Source organism: Balaenoptera borealis (genome assembly GCF_965194805.1).
Source record: "Balaenoptera borealis genome assembly, chromosome: 17".
Lineage (NCBI taxonomy): Eukaryota > Metazoa > Chordata > Mammalia > Artiodactyla > Balaenopteridae > Balaenoptera > Balaenoptera borealis.
This window is the reverse complement of record NC_138876.1, coordinates 77374118-77391477: the sequence shown is the minus strand read 5'-3', so window position 1 is coordinate 77391477 and position 17360 is coordinate 77374118. Positions and strand designations below refer to the sequence as shown.

Genomic DNA, 17360 nt, shown 5'->3' with positions numbered 1-17360 from the left:
GGCTCTGTTTAAAATTTTTCAGTGTGGCCTAATATATCAGTTTGGTGAGTACTCCATGTGGATTTCACAATAAAGTACTATATATTTTTACATGTTAAGAGTAGGTTCTAGCCAGCCAATGAATCTGCTTACCTGAATGTGTTTCTGCAGAAATTTAGAAAATGCTGGCAATTGGAAAGCCATGTTACGAGCCTTATAGACATTGAAGTCTTTAAGGTCCCTGAAAATGGCTATAAGACATTTTAATGGTGGGAAGCATTTTCATGAGATGTGCTGATTTTTTTAAAAGCTATATTATAACTAGTGCTAACAACTTAGTGGAGTTTCTCAATTTTAGTAAAATCACATATGTGTTTTTTTAGAAAAAAAGAAAAAAGAGTAGGTTCTATATCTCTTTTAATAAGAATTATTAATTAAACTAAATTTTTTTATATCCTTACTTTGACATTTTGATTTCTGAGTTATAATAAACTTTCCTACTATGGTTGAGGATTTGTCAATTTCTCCTCCTCCTTCTGTCAATTTTTGGTCACTGTATATTTGAAGCTGTGTTGATAGGTATATACAACTAGCCCTCAGTATCCATGGGTTTTGCAACTGTGGAATCAACTAGCCTGGATCGAAAATATTTGAAATAAAAATTCCAGAAAGTTCCAAAAGCAAAACTTGAATTTGCACACTGCCGTAGCATTTACATTGTATTTATAACTATTTACATAGCATTTATATTGTATCAGGTATTACAAGTAATCTGGAGATGATTTAAAGTATATGGGAGGATGTATGTAGATTATATGCAAATACTGTGCCATTTTATATGAGACTTGAGCATCTGCGGATTTTGGTATCCATGAGGGGTCCTTGAACCTGTCCCCAGTGGATACCCAGGGACAAATGAATAGGTTCATGATTAAGGAATGACTATCTCATTAATAAAAGCTTTTTGCCGTATAGTCTAATTAGTTTTATATTTATGTTGTTAACCTATCTTCTTTATATCAGTGTTTGCCTTGAATATCTTTTCCATTCTTACAATTTAAAATTTTTTAATGTGTGGTTTTTAAAGACCAAAGAGCTGAAATTTGTTTTTTATCACAGTATGAATGAGAGCTTCTGTCTTTTAATAGGATGAAACTATCCTTTTCATGTTTATTTTGGTTTCTCATATCTGTCCATTCTACTTTTTATTTGTCCATCCTACTTTTTATTTTCCAGTTATCACTTTATTTCTTATCCCCTTCCTACTTTTGTTGGCTTGAGGGTTTTTTCCCCCCCTCTATATTTAATTTTCATTCTCTTGTGGCATAGAAGATATATATGTATATATGCACATATATGTATTTGAAATTATGTCTACTTGAAATAATGTATATATAGTTGAAATTATATATAAGGAGAATATATGCACAGAAGCACACCTCCAGGATTATGTCCTAGTAGTTCTGTACTCCAATCCGTACACCTACAAGCAACCTGCTCTTTCAGATGTTCGCTTACTTTTAACAGCTAAAATATATATCTGTGTATTTATATATTAGCTATTAGGAATTAATGTTTCAATGTTAGCAGTGCTCTCTTCTTGTATTTACTTATTTGGGCTTGGAGTTGCTGTGAAATGTGCTTGCCTCCAAATCAGCTGTTCTGCCTATGTTTTGGGCTAACATTTCCTTCAGGCCTTTTTTCTGGTGGGGCAAAAAGCGGCTCGGCACCTGTGCACGTTGCCTAGGTGCTTCTGAGTGTCCCAGAGGAGGGTTCCGTTCCACTAGGACCTGCCTCGGTGAATTCCCAGCAGCAGCAGACAGCCTGCCGGTTGAGTCACAGGTGGCCGTGGGGAGCAGTGTCCAAGGCAGGAAGCTAAACAATCTCTGTTTTCATAGAGGCCACACGTGCTAGGGTGGTGTAGTAGCCAATGTGCACAGGCAACGTGCACAGATGCCGAGCTGCTTTTTGCCCCACCAGAAAAAAAATGCCTGAAGGAAATGTTAGCCCAAAACATAGGCAGAACAGCTGATTTGAAGGCAAGCACATTTCACAGCACCTCCAAGCCCAAATAAGTAAATACAAGAAGCAAGAGAGCACTGCTAACATTGGAAAGGGATTTTGCAGGTGCTGTTAAGTGAATGATCATGAGGTGGAAAGACTATTGTGTAATCCCAGGGTCCTTATAAGAGGGAGGGGAAAGGTAGGTGTGGTCACAGAAGCAGAGTTTGGAGGGATGCACGGTGAAGATGGAGGAAGGGCCCCTGAGCCAAGGAATGCGGGCATCCTCCCGAAGGGGAAGGAAATGACTTCTCCCCCAGAGCCTCCAGAAGGGATACAACTCTGCCAACACCTTGAGTTCAGCCCATAAAACCCATTTCTGACTTCTGACCTCCAGCACAGCAAGATAATAAATCTGTGCTGTCTTAAGTCACTAAGTTTGTCATACTTTGTTACAGCAGCAACAGGAAACTAAGGCAGGTGGCATCTTTCTCCAGCAGTAGTGATCTTTGGGTGTGGGTTACCTATTCTCCATGCCATCTTCAGTGAAAGGTGGTCCCAGCCAAACCGGCCAAAGCTCTTCAGGTAGACCTGCTTCCTCCTTCCCTGCCCTAGACTCAAGAGAACGGACAGGTGCTGGTCACCGCGCAGATGGGGCAGCGTGGAGGTTTGTGTGCACTTCTGTGGAACAGTGGTTTTGTGTCTTATTGGCTGCTGGAAATGCAGAATGGCCCAAGCATGGAACCGGGGCTGGTGAAAGATGAAATATTGTTCAGAAAGGTGGGGGAAACGAAGCAAGCAAAGAAGGGCCCTCTGCCCTGAGGGAACCATGCCTGCGAGCTGGGAGGAAGGCCTGGTCCTCCTGGCTCATTCCTCTGCTCTGGCTGGTCACCCGGGGACTCTTGGCCATGCGTCTACAGGGGAAGGAAATCTCTAGGATTACGTCCTTATAGTTCTGCACCCCAGCTCCTACATCTAGAAACAACAGGCTCTTTCAGATGGGTGGGTGCTTCCCAAGCACAAGGTACCTTCTGGAGACTGGGCCCATCCCAGGACCCGACCTCACAGGGCCCCAGATGTACCATCCCTTCTCCACTTCTCTCTCTGACTCAGTATCAGAGCTGGTCCCTCCTCTAACTTCACAGTAACTCTATTTGGGGGGCCCCATTTTCTATACCTAGCCCTGAAATTTTATCTAAGTCATCATTTTGATTCTAGAAGACTCCATAACTTCAAATCTTAGAGGATTAGAGTATAGCTTCCTCTCCTCCAAGAAGTCTCTGACTTCTTGAACTGGTTCTTCCTCCTCCTGTGTAAGAAAAATCTGCTTCAAGATGATTTTTCTGCCCCTGACTGTGACTGGAAATCAAGTGGCAATCTCTCTATACAAAGAGAAATGTTAAACAAATGTCGTTTTTGGCGGTGCACCCGTGACTGGGCTTGAATCCTCGTTGTGTGACTTACCATGAATTTTTATGACTAACTTTGCACATCATATTCATTATGTCTACTGACAGAAATCAAGTTTTACTTACCTTTGACAGTTTCTGGCGTATTAAAAATGCTCAATACACATTAAATATTTTGAAATAATACTGTGGCAAAGAATGCCAATTGCCTGTCAAGATCCATTCTCCCTTCTTCCTTAATATCAAAACCCCAGGAAATGTGCTTGGCTACAAGACGCTATTTCTTAGACCCTTCTGCAACTGGGTGTGGCCAGGGAGATATAATTTAAGTGGTCTCTGAAGCTTCTCAGAAGGCTTCTGTTGGGTAAGTGTGCCTCACATGGCATATTGATTATTTTGAATTAAAGTTACTTAGGAAATGGCCAACACAGGAGGAATACTCTGACCCTCCCTTCCGTCTCCCCAAAAGCAGGAAATATACTCTCATGTGAAAGGTGCTCTCCCTGCATATGGAGGTGGAAGGATGCCCTTGCCACCAAAGATCTGGATCTCAGGGCCGAGAAGCCTCTGTAAATAAACCTCGTTACTTCTGTAATTGACGACCCCAAGCCCAAATTGAGTTTACATTCTTCACTAATTGGGCACCCCAAATCTAAGCTTATTTGTCCTGTCAATTCCTCACAAATGTATTGTTTATTTGTCTAAAAAGTATAAAAGCTGCCTGCTTTGGCCACTTCTTAGGTCCCATTTCTATGAGGCCTCTGTGTGCACGATGAAAATTTTTCTTTTTCTCCTGTTAATCTGTCTTGTGCCAGTTTTATTGAGTCCAGCCACAAGACCTCGAGAGGGGCAGAGGGGGACATTTTCCATTCCCCAACACTTCATAAAAGGAGAGGGGCTTTTAGGCCCATCTGCTCTTCCTCTTCTTTCTGTCTGGGATGTGGATGTGATGGCTGGAGCACAGCAGGAATTTTGTATTATGAGATGATCTTAGTTCTGAATTGCTTTTATGTGAGAAAAAGTTAATGTCTATCTTATTTAAGCTACTTTATTTTAGGTTTCTGTTTACAGCTGAACACAATACTACTTAAATCAAGCCTTTTTTCTTTTTTTTTTTTTTTTTGGCTTGTAGAGCAAAAAAGAAAAGAAACATGGAGAGAGGATTGAGGAAACAGGATGCAAAAAACAAACCAAAACAGTGTTAAGATTCTAGGGGTGGTGTTTGCCCTAAAGTCTTTCAAAGGACAAAATGTACGGTTTGTTCTGCTATCACATGTGTTTTGGGAATGGGAATTAGCTCATACACAATTGATAAATGCGGGGTGATATCAGTGTAATGATGCTGATATGGGATTTCCAAAAGACCAGGAGCAAACTTTCTTCACAATTAAAAAGCAAGCCATAGCAATATGCAAACACCTTAAGAAAGAAATCCTACAGAGGTACCTTCCTTTAGTGAAAGCAGGGGCTGGCTTAGTGGTTTCGGGAACTGCTATGCATTTCCCAACATTAAGCTATCTGGTAAAGCCATGAAGACAAAGAAGGAAGTTGCAGAAGTATTTTTCTTGGTGTTAAAAAAAAAAAAAAAAAAAAAGATGAAGGCTCCTAAATCAGATTTCTAATTTTGAGAAATCTGGTCTCTTAGAAACAAATGCCCCTGTATCTCAAAGAGGAAAATGCAAGCCCCCAAGTTCAAAGGCTGCATAGGGCAGGCTCTAGTGGAGATTGACTGAGCTTTTTTTTTTTTTTTTTTAAATAATTGTTTGTTGTTTTTGTTGGTGCTCCTGTTATAAAGTTGGGCGGTGCGGTCTGCCCCAACCCTGTTTATCCCATATGCCCTGTTATTTTTAGTGTATGCTTTTGGAGAATGCAAAGCTTTAAATGAATGCACGTATGACTTTATAAAGAACTGGCTGTTCAAAAGAAACAGTAGGAGTAGCATCAGAGCAAAGTATAACCAAAAAAAGACTCCTCTTTCACATCTTAACGCTAATTCTTCAGTCAAGGTTGGCTTTCCAAACTGCCACTTTCCATGATTTTCTTTTCTTTTGTCATCGAGAATAAAATCTTGAAAAATGCAAAGCCTTAAACACTTTACCTTTCACGCTCCTTTTCTCAGGAAGCTACTAGAGGATGTAGCTCTTCCAAAGCCAGGAGGGTGTGTGAAGGAAGGGGGGTGGGGGTGCAGGAGTCCGGGATGCAGGAGACCAGGGGTGTAAGGACCAGGATGTTGGTGATGGAGAGGTCCCAGAAAACAGCTCTGAGGCTGACAGAGGAGTAAATTACTCAGATGGGGCTTGGGAAGGGAGGTCCCAGGGGAAATGGAGAGGCTGTGCAGATGGAAAAGTAACGCCGTAAGGTCTGTTGCAGCTCGATTGGGGAAACCAGGAAGAGTTAGCTGGAAGACCACTCGGAGCCAGTTCTAACTTGATTTAGAAACAAGAGATAGGACGGTACTTGCGCCTCCCACTGTGTAGAGCGGGTCACCCATCCTGCGTCGGCTCTTAGGATTTAAGAATGAAAAAAGCCATGTCATCTTGTTACTTCTCAAGAGTTCCAGTAACAACCCTGTTCTTCAAATAGGAGATTTACTTGTACTGCGCACGTGGAATACTTCCTGCTGCTGTGCTAGTGGCCAGGCACAGAGTGCGGCTCCGCCTCCCAGGATCCTGGTTGGAGGGCCCCATCTCTGCGCCTTCCCACGGGCGTAAAATTCTGATCGTTCCTGTGCTCTTCCTGAGTATCCTTATCCAGACCTTTGGCTTCAGATAACAGGGGTGCACCTCTGTCGCCAATTTCCCAAGTCCAGCCTAGATCTGCCACCTCAAAGTGTCCCCTGCTCATTTGATCCGCCTCTTTTACAGATATTAGGTTTATGGTCACATATGCCCCCTTGCAGAGGGTGGGCCTTCTTAGGGTCAGTCTCTGGAGAAGAGGCTAATTGGAGGAAATGAGACCCCCTAAAAACTGCCCAGGGTGATGGAAGGGAATTCTGGCCTTTACATTCTTTCTGGCCTTGCTTTGTTGCCTTTAATTGCCCAAGCCATCTGCTTCGTCCCTAGTGGTTTTGAGTTTCTTCATTGGTAATCTTTTTGAAGGCATTTTCAGTGACAGCAAGGAATCCAAATTTAAGTTAAAAATGTAACAGTTGGAGTTGCTAATAATGCAACTAGGTGACTGTTCTCAGGGTTGCCGTGGAGCTGAAGGGAACACTGAGCTGGCAAAGAAAACTGTCTCAACTTCTCTTCTCCCGGCAGCTGAAATATTCTACTGACATTGATTATTACAGAAATCTTAAGTTCTGAGTTGTTAAAAATGTGGCTCATAGAACCAGGAAAATACGGTAATTCCAGAATTCTAGAAAACTTTTTTGTTTCTTGGGACTTGTGCCAGGCGTCAAAGACCTTTTAAAGCATAGCCCCAGCCCTCAGGAAGTTTCTGTAAGATGAAGTAATGATTAATACAGAAGAAACCCCAGGGGAGAAAAGCAAAGACCACTGCTGATCACATGTAAAATATGGTAAGGGCTAATAACAAGAGCTGAAGGACAAGGGTGAGGTCCAAAGGTCAAATTAATACAATTGCCCTCTTATCCACACACACGGAACTAAATGAATGAAAGAGACTACTGTAATTTTCCACATGAATAGGGTTCAGGAGTTATGCATTTTCCTGGCTGTGTAAACACAGCTAATATGGTTGATTCTGAATATCTGGAACACTTTTGGCCACGTGTAACTTGGAACAGAACATTTGGCATCCTTTCTAAGGGTGTGTGTATTCACAACTTGGGAAGGAATCTCAACTAGAATTCCACAGTTAAAAGCAAATACAGTTTTTAACATACTGAAAGAGTTACTATCCTGTGTGGTAGAGAAACACCAGCCAATAAAAGATGGAACCCAGGGCAACACAAATGTCCATGTGGCACATGTCCTGTGGAATGTGGATGTATTCAGAGACTTCAGTGATTTTAAATTCTTAATGGAACCCAGATGCTCTTAAGTATTCCAGATATTATTAAAAATTAAACGGAATAAGAAGTGGCCACAAAATACTATAGTGTTGCTATAATAATTGTTTTGAACACTGATGTACAAAGAGCTGCCTCCTTTTACCAACATGGCTGTTTCAGACCTACACTAGTAAACTTTTTTTTTTTTTAGTAAACTTTTATGTATTATTAATTCCTTTTTAATATTTCTTGTTATAGAAATCCTGTACCAAGGGAGGTAAGATATATTTCAATTTCTTTCCTTCTAATTATTATCCATCATGGCCAATGCAAGAAGGTAGAAAATAGAACCTTGAAAATGACCCAATTGACAATTGAAGCTCCTTGTTTTCTGTTTTTGTTTTTTTTTTTTTAATTTTTATTTATTTATTTTTGGCTGTGTTGGGTCTTCATTTCTGTGCGAGGGCTTTCTCTAGTTGTGGCAAGTGGGGGCCACTCTTCATCGCGGTGCGCGGGCCTCTCACCATCGCGGCCTCTCTTGTTGCGGAGCACGGGCTCCAGACGCGCAGGCTCAGTAATTGTGGCTCACGGGCCTAGTTGCTCCGCGGCATGTGGGATCTTCCCAGACCAGGGCTCGAACCCGTGTCCCCTGCATTGGCAGGCAGATTCTCAACCACTGCGCCACCAGGGAAGCCCAAAGCTCCTTGTTTTTAAAGTCACATGTTATTTTACCTTTGCTTTAAAGTTTTTCAGCAGCCCCACAAAATATTTTGTGGTGGAAAGAAACTTCTAAATATCATAAAATTTGTTTTAATTTTTTAAGAAAGCAGAATTCAACATACACCTTTGAAAGGGGAGACAAATGCCATACGGTAAGTTAATTTAACTTATATTTGCAAGTTATGTTTGAACTTAATGGTATGTCAACCAACCATATTTGTATCAAATGTCAGAGACATGGCTCATGACTGTGATGGAATCTTTAGTACAGATGATCACTTCACTAGGGGCAAAATAATCTCTGATGAAAGAACTTTACAAATAGCTTTGTAAAAATGGTAAATACCTGGGGAAATGGTAACTTAGGACGAGAGACTATTATCGTTTACAGAGGAATGTTTCTATTATCAAATAACCAGCTACACTCAATCCAAACTTAAAAAGTAATATTTACTAAGGAATAATTACTCGCCTTTCACAAATGTCTAGGCTGTACAAAATGATTTGCTTCAATGTTCTTTTTAAACAGCGAGCAGCCCTTGTGCATTTAAAAAGTGATCGAGTTGACAATATCATTTACATTTTTTTTTCAGGAACATATTCCCTTTTAAGTGAGATTCTCTAGAAGGTACATAAACAAATTTGTTCCAGGAAAGTCAGCTGAGGAGTGTTTTGAGTGGCAGTTTCACTTCTGAACAAAGCACTGTTCATAACCTTGTTGATATAAAACCCTGAGGAGGGAAATGTATTCCGGAACAAAGGCTAACATCATAAGGAGTTTAGGGCAGTCTGGTTTGTCATGTGGCTGAGATTTTTAAAAGGAAGAGGAAGTTACATAATTCAGTAGATCAAGTGGTCTGCAAGGGTTTGACTATTTTTGGTCTTGATGGTGAAGTTAAATCTTCAGAGATAACAACACTACTAATTAAGATAGTGTTCATATTTCAGGAACCTTAAAAAGACAAAATCCTCAGTTCTGAAAATTGAATACAAATGCATTCGCCTCTTTACTCCTTCCCATAAGCAGCATTATCAACCAGAAAGATACCTAAGAGGCATCCTTTTAAGTAAAAGCACTGTACTTTAGGTTTCCACTGTACATGGAATATTAAAGAGATTTTTAATGTGCAGTAATATCTTTGGGTAGTCATACCCTACCATGGTAATTGTTAGCGTATATTCATATTTGTGGATCTATTTTTGTATCAGACCACTGAAAGTCCTAAAGAAAGTAACGTTCTGGGAAATAACTACATTTGAGCTGTAGCTAATATATTTATGATCACGGTTTGACTCTAAACCAATAATATTTTGATCTTACTATGTCTACATAAATATTATTCAAAGATGAGTCATGTAGAGTGATATGATTACATTTCTTGGTCAATTTTCCTCACTTTTTTTCACTGCTTTGTACTCTAATTTCTTATCATTAATTCACCTCCCCACTCCCAGAAGCAAGAATCCCTCTCAATGTTCAAATTATTACTCTTTGGGGAATTCCCTGGTGGTTCAGTGGTTAAGACTCCGTGCTTTCACTGCTGAGGGCGCGGGTTCCATCCCTGGTCAGGGAACTAAAATCTTGCAAGCTGTGTGGCATGGCCAAAAAAAACAAAACGAAAACAAGTTATTACTTTTTCTGGAGACATTCCTCCTAGAGCCTTCTATCACCCAGTCTCATGTGGGACTGCACAGCCATCATCCTAGAATCTCCCTTCAACATCGTCCTTTAACTCTTTAGGCCTCTCTCCAGTGCTCTGGCAACCTTCTCATCCCACTTTCCTTTCTTGTAGTGTTCTTACTAAGTGCAGCAAAGTGTACATTTCCTTTGTCATTTACTTCTTGACAGAGGGAACATGAGAGAGAAGCTTGTTGATATCAAAGTGTCTTCACTCTATCAAACTGGAATGACATAGTTTAGCCCAGTATAGACTTCCAGGTTAGACATCACTTTCCCTCATAATTTTGAAGGCATTGCTCCCTTGCTTTCTAGCTTCAGGCATTTCTGCTGAGAAGTCCAATCTATTCTGATTTGCAGTCATGGGTATATGGCCTGTTTCTTCTACCTGGGAACTTTTAGGATCTTCTCTTTAATGTTTAAAATTTCACATCTTCAAATTTGCCTTCCTTGAACTCTTAATTTTTGTTCCCTTGTATCTTTCCATAGTCCCTTGACCTTTTTTGTTTTTTAATTTATTTTACTGAAGTACAGTTGATTTATAATGTTCATTTCTACTGTCCAGCAAAGTGATTCAGTTATACATATATCTATTATTTTTCATATTCTTTTCCTTTATCACAGGATATTGAATATAGTTCCCTGTGCTATACAGTAGGACCTTGTTGTTTATCCATTCTCTATATGCCCTTGAGCTTTTTCTTAAACACCCATCACAACTCTATTTGTGTAATTATTATATTTTAAATTAATAGACTTTCTTAGAACAGTTTTAGGTTCTCAGAAAAATTGAGCAAATAGTACAGGGTTCTCAAGTACTCCCATCTCGCCACAGTTCACCCTTAATCTCTTGTGTTAGTGTTGTACATCTGTTACAAATGATGAACCCATGTTGATCCATTGTTGCACATCAGCGTTCACCCTTGGCATTGTACAGTGTGTTCCATTCTGTCAACAATTCTTTGACACCGCCTGGGTGTCCTACAATTTCATTCAATCTGGCCCTAGCTACCCAGAGTGAGTGTCAGATCCCACAGGTTAAGGACAAGGTCTCTAACAAGACTGTACCCACATCACACAGGAGCCACAGATGGCGTCCTCATGACGTCAGCACTTCTGTCCAACTTGGCTATGTATTCGGTGAGTCCCACAATGCACCTTCAAATCTGGTGCTTAGAGTGACCCACTGGAAGCACTATACTTTGGGTTACGGTTTTATTATAAAGCACACAAATGGCCAGATGAAGAGATACACAGGGCAAGGTCTGGAAGAGTCCCAAGCGCAGGAGCCTTGGTCTCTTGAGTTGGAGGTGCATCTCTCTCCTGGTACGTTGATATGTTCACTAATCAGGAAGCTCCATCGAGCACTGGTGTTCAGACTTTTTATTTGGGGTTTCATGACATAGGCGTGATTGAGTAAATTACTGGCCCCAAGATGAACTCACTCTTCAGCACCCTCCCCTTCCTGAAGGTTGGGGAGTGGGGCTGAAAGTACCAACCCTGTAATCTTGTGCTTGGTCTTTCTGGTGACCAGCCTCCATCATGAAGCTTTCTAGGGCCCCTATTCCCCCACCCACATTTCAGCCATGAGCCACCTCCTTAGCATAACAAGGACACACTGGCACTCGTGAAACTCCAAGGGTTTCTGAAAGACTAAATATATATATACATATATAATTATACCACGTATTGTCCGTAATGTCATGTATCTACCATTATAGTATCATACAGAATAGCTTCACCCTCCAAAAAAAAATCCCCTGGGCTTCACCGACCTTATCCTTCCCCGTATTTTCCAAACCCCTGGCAACCACTGATCTTTTTTGCTGCTGCTATCATTTTGCTTTTTTCCAGAACATCACATGGTTGGAATCATATAGGAGGTAGTCTTTTCAACTGGTTTCTTTCACACACAATATGCATTTAAGGTTCCTCCATGTCCTCCATGGCTTGGTAGTTCGTTTCATTTTATTGCTGAATAATATTCCATTTATGGATATACCATGGTTTATTTATCCATTTACCTATTGAAGGGATATCATGCTTGCTTCTAATTTTGGGCAATTATGAATAAAGCTGCTATGAATATTCCTGTGCAGGGTTTTATGTGGACATAAGTTTTAAGCTCATTTGAGCAAATATCCATGAGCATGATAATTGGTTCATATGTCAAGACTATGTTGAGCTTTGTAATTTCCAAATTGCCTTCCAAAGTGGTTGTACCATTTTGTGTTCCCATCAGCAATGAATGAGAGTTCCTTTCGCTCCATACCCTCGTTGGCATTTGGCATTTGGCATTGTCAGTGTTTTGGATTTTAGGTCTTCTAAAAGGTGTATAGTGGTATATTTCAAATTGTTGTTTTACTTTGCAGTTCCCTAATGTCATGCTGTTGAGCCTCTTTTCATGCACTCGTTTGCCAGCTATATATCTTCTTTGGTGAGATGTCTGTTCAGCTCTTTTGCCCAGTTTTAAATTGGGTTCTTATTGTTGAGGTTTAGATGTTCTTTGAATATTTTGGATGCAAGTCTTTGAGCAGATATGTATTTTGCAAATATTTTCTCCCAGTTTTGTGGCTAGTCTTTTCGTTCTCTAAACAGTGTCTTTCATAAAGAAGAATTTTTAAATTTTAATGAAGTCTAACTTGTCAGTTTTTTCTGTCATGGATTGTGCTTTTGATGTTGTATCTAAAAAGTTATCATCAAACCAGAGGTCACCTAGATTTCCTCCTATGTTACCTTCCAGAAATTTTATTGTTTTGAGTTATAAATTTAGGCCTATGATCTATTTCAAGTTAATTTTTGTGAAAGTGGTAAGTTCTGTGTCTAGATTCTTTTTTTTTAAAATTTTTTTTCTTTTGCATGGGGAGGTCCAGTTGTCCCAGTACCATTTGTTGAAAAGACTACCCTTTGTCTATTGAATACGTTTGCTCCTTTGTCAAAGATCCATTGAATGTATTTGTGAGAGTCTATTTCTGGGCTCTGTATTCTGTTCCATTGATCGATTTTTCTCGTCTTTTGCTGATACCCCACAGTCTTGATTACTGCAGCCTTTTTTTTTTTTTTTGGCTGCGTTGGGTCTTTGTTACGGTGCGCGGGCTTTCTCTAGTTGTGGTGAGCGGGGTCTACTCTTCGTTGCGGTGCGCGGGCTTCTCATTGCGGTGGCTTCTCTTGTTGCAGAGCATGGGTTCTAGGTGCGTGGGCTTCAGTAGTTGTGGCTCACGGGCTCAGTAGTTGTGGCTCTAGGGCGCAGGCACAGTAGTTGTGGCACACGGGCTCTGCAGCATGTGGGATCTTCCCAGACCAGGGCTCAAACCCATGTCCCCTGCATTGGCAGGCGGATTCTTAACTACTGCGCCACCAGGGAAGTCCCTACTGCAGCCTTATAGTAAGTTTGGATGTTGGGCACACACAGGCCCGTGACTTTGTTCTTCTTCTTCCAATTTGGGTTGGCTCTTCTGGGACTTTTGTCTTTCCATACAAACTTTCAAATCAGTTTGTTGATATCCAAAATATAACTTGCTGGGATTTTGACTGAGATTGTGTCAAATCTGTCAGGTTGGGAAAAACTGACATCTTGACAATAACAAGTCTTCCTATTCACGAACATGGACTATCTTTGCATTTATTTGTATCTTCTTTGATTTCTTTCATCAGAATCTTATAGTTTTTCTCATATAAATTTTGTACATATTTTGTTAGAGTTATACCTAAGTATTGTTTCATTTTTTTGTGCTAGTATCAGTGATATTGTGTCCTTAATCTCAAATTCCAATTGTTTATTGCTGTTATATAGGAAAGTGGTTGGCTTTTGTATGTTAACCTTGAATCCTGCAACCTTGCTATAATTGCTTATTAGTTTTAGGATTTTTTTTTTTTTTTTTTGGTCAATTCTTTGGGACTTTCTACATAACCATGTCACCTGTGAACAAAACCAGAAAACCAGTTTTGTTTCTTCCTTCCCATTGCAATTATTTTTTTTTTCCATTGCAATTATTTTTAAATGACTATCAGACCACAGACTCTCTGAGGGCAAAGTTTTCATCTTATCGTCATCTCTTATGCTCAGATTTTTATTTTACCATAGATTAAATTATTATGGCACTAAATAATTTAGCTAGAAATAAAATGCTTCTAAGTTAATGCTGTTTTGTCAAGTACTCTGTTACTCCATGGTAAGTACAGAAAACTTAGGCAAACTGTGCCTCAGTGTCTTTGCATGTTAAAGAAGATGTTGTATGTCTTTGATGTAAGGACCAAATAAGACTGCTCTATACATCAAGTTCTTAGGACAGTGCTTGGAACGTAGCCCTTAAGAAATAGTTTTTCAGTTTTTGTATTAGGATAAAGCTATTACTTTTGTGCACTACCACACATAACCTTCAACAACCAGCAAACTTCAGCTCAGACGAATAAAGAGTAATAAATGCCAAAGAAAAAAGTTGTAACGCAAAGAAGGCAGGAGTCGAGAAGGGTTAGCGGGAGGAATGTTGCAGAGCCCGTGGGTGTGGTGGAAGTTTAGAGCTGGCTGGGAAATCGGCGAACGGTAGGTTCTCAGGACTCTCGATGTGTCGGAGGTGATGGGGACTAACTGACCGTGAGTGCGGATGAACAGCAGTGAGCTGGCGGCACCCGGCCGTTAGGCAGGGAACTGTCTGGAGAGCGGAGCAGGTGGGCGGGAGCGGCGGGAGCGGCGGAGCAGGCGCACGCCTCGCCCCGCCCCCGCCCTGTTACCATGGGGAGCGGGTCACCTGACCGAGCGCGGAGACGGAAGGCGTGGGCGGAAGGCGCGGGCGGAAGGCGGGGACGCGCGGAGCGGGGGGGGGCGGTTCTCGGGCGCGCACCGTCCTCTTCTCTCTGAGTCTCGGAAGTCTGAGCCAGTGACCGGCGGCGGCTGCAGCGCGTGGGTCCCTGCGGCCTCGGTGAGCAGCCCTGGGGGGAACGGGGGACGCTCACGCGGCGTCTCGGGCGCGGGCGTGGGGCCCCGGGCCGCTGGGCGGAGGGCGTCTCGATGCCGCCTTCCCCTCCGTGGGCTCTGCTCCGCGCCCTTCCCGGCGCCCGGCCCACCCCGGGGCGAAAGTTTGGGCGAGCGGCGCCCTCCGAGCGCCCACGACCCTGCAGGTTTCGGGGTCCCGTCCGGGGGTGGAGGGCGAGCCTGGGGCCCGGCCGGGGGCGACGCCCGCCGTCCCCAGTCCCCGTCCGCCTCGACCCTTTTTGTTCGTGTCGGGTGAGCTCCCCGGGGCCGGTGAGGGGAGAGTCGCCGGCTGCGGGCCGTCCCGGTGCCGCGTCCCCGGGCTGGGCTGAGTCGCCTTCCTCGGTGGCCGCTTCGGAACGTCGGGACGTGGACGGAGGAAGGAGGTGTTGGGCGGGCGAAGCCTTGCGTTTCGGGAGGGGGAGGGGGAGAGGTGTTCGCGGGGCGCTGGCTTCTGGAGAAGTTGGAGGAAAGGGAGAAACGCCCCGGGCAGGGTGCGCTCAGCAGGAACGCTTCCTTGAGGGTCGCGATTCTGAGCTTTCGTTTCAGGATTCGCTTGTAACGAGGGGCAGGCGGAGGCATGTGGATATGGATGAAGTTTTCCCTTTTTACCAAAATGGATTCATTTAAGCAGGGAGGCTCCTAAGGTGCCAGTTTTTATCGGGAGATTTCTAGGTTTATCTGGTGTGTGTATATTAATCTGCACAGCCGTTCACGGTTATTTTTAATATTACGTACCTCTCTTAGGAAGTACGTTTGGTTTACGAAACTCACAACATCCAGTTGTTTCAAAGAAGAAGAAACAGTTGATTAAAAAGAAAAGTTACAGGGGAACCCAGCCGCAGCCTGGTTAGCTTTATCGCCAGTATATACAAATGATTAAATAAAATGTGTCCATTCTTTTAAGTTTTTCTCTTTGAGGTTGAGGGCAAACGGTAAAAATGTGGGTTTTTTCCATTTTCTCTGTTACCAACTTCGTTCTACAAAACTTCTGTTCTTTAAACGGTGTGTAAATATTATAGATCAGATAGTTTGTGCTGCAGAATAAAAATAAGGAAATAGAATGTCTTTTAATAGGTTCAGGAAAGAGTCATTCTATTATAATCCACATTTAATTTTGACACCATTAAATTATAGTTACGTTTGGTCATTATAAGAAAGGATATGAAAATCGTGACTAAAAGAGGAAGCATTTACTAACAGTTGGCGGTTGAGTGTACTATTCAGTAAACAGTTCCTTAAATTGAGCATGACTCAACTATTTTTTCTTTACTGTTTTTGTGGGATTTAGGTACTTATTTAGGTAGTAAATGCCATTAAGTTTCTAAAAAGAAAGATTCCCCCCCCCCAAATAACAACTGTTACATCTAGTCGTAGTTATAGTCACATTTATTCATTTTTTTCCAAGTGCTGCCAAGATTTTTTGCACATTTATTTAGTTTTTGAGGAGGTAAGCAGTTACAGGTTTCAACATTTAAGCCAAAAAAGGATATACAGTGTAAAGCTTCCTTCCTTCAAGGTCCTCTAGCCAACCATATTCTCTTCCTGTAGGAGCCAGCTGTTCGGCATTTCTTAGGTATCGTTCCGGGGATATTTTATACCTGTACAAACATATAAATATATTTCCCCCCCTTCTGTTGTTTTTCTCTTTTTTTTAATTGTGGTAAAGTACACGTAAATTTTACTGTCTTAACCATTGTTAAGTGTACAGTTCAGAGACGTTAAATACACTGACATTGGTGTGCAGTCATCACCACCGTCCATCCCCTTGAGTCTTTTCATCTTGTAACACTGAAATCTCTGCGCGTTAAACAGTAACGCCCCATTCTCTCCTCCCACCAGCCTCTGGCAACCATCGCTGTACTTTGTGTCTTTATGATTTTGATACTGCAAGTACCTCATGCCAGTGGGATCACAGTATTTGTCTTGCTTGTGTTTGGCTTATTTCGCTTTGCATGATGTCCTCAAGGTTCATCCATGTTGTATCAATAGTACATTGCAGAGTTTCCTTCCATGTTTAAGGCAGGATAAAGTTCCATTGTGTGTGCGCGTGCGTGTGCGCATATATATGTGTTGACATTTTGTTTATCCATTCATCTGTCGATAGACACTTGGGTTGCTTCCGCGTTTGAGGTGTTGCGAATAATGCTGCTGTGAATGTAGGTATACAAATACCTCTTCAGATCCAGATTTCGATTCTTTTGGGTGTATACTCAGTAATGGAATTGCTGGATCATACAGAATTCTATTTTTAATTATGGGGGTAACTGCCATACTGTGTGTTATAGCACCTGTACCGTTTTCCATTCCCGCCAACAGTGAATAAGGGTTCTGATTTCTCCACATCCTCGCCAACACTTGTTTTCCTTTTTTTGATAGTTGTCACTCTAGTGGGTGTGAGGTGGTATCTCATAGTTTTGATTTGCGTTTCCGTAATGATTAGTGATGTTGAGCATCCTTTCATGTGCTTATTGGCTGTTCCTCTATATTCTTTGGAGAAATGTCTATTCATGTTCTTTGCCTATTTTGGTTTTTTTGTTTTAGGAGTTCTCTAAATATTCTGGATATTAATTCCTTATCAGATATGATTTGCAAATATTTTCTCCCAGTGGGTTGCCTTTTTACGCTATTGATAGTGTCCTTTGATGC

The 17360-nt window shown here is 41.8% G+C and overlaps 1 protein-coding gene and 1 long non-coding RNA gene across 2 annotated transcripts in view; both read left to right on the top strand.

Moving 5' to 3' along the window:
• The window catches only part of LOC309615287, a 30580-nt gene extending 16868 nt beyond the window's left edge, over window positions 1-13712 (top strand). The window contains exons 3-4 of the long non-coding RNA XR_014236701.1: window positions 3644-3753; window positions 5509-13712. This is a non-coding gene — a long non-coding RNA (uncharacterized lncRNA). The remainder of the gene's footprint in view (window positions 1-3643; window positions 3754-5508) is intronic.
• A 788-nt stretch (window positions 13713-14500) lies between these two features.
• Window positions 14501-17360, top strand: part of SDCBP (syndecan binding protein) — a 31828-nt gene continuing 28968 nt past the window's right edge. The window contains exon 1 of the mRNA XM_082364685.1: window positions 14501-14661. The gene's annotated coding sequence lies outside the window, so the exon portion shown is untranslated. The remainder of the gene's footprint in view (window positions 14662-17360) is intronic.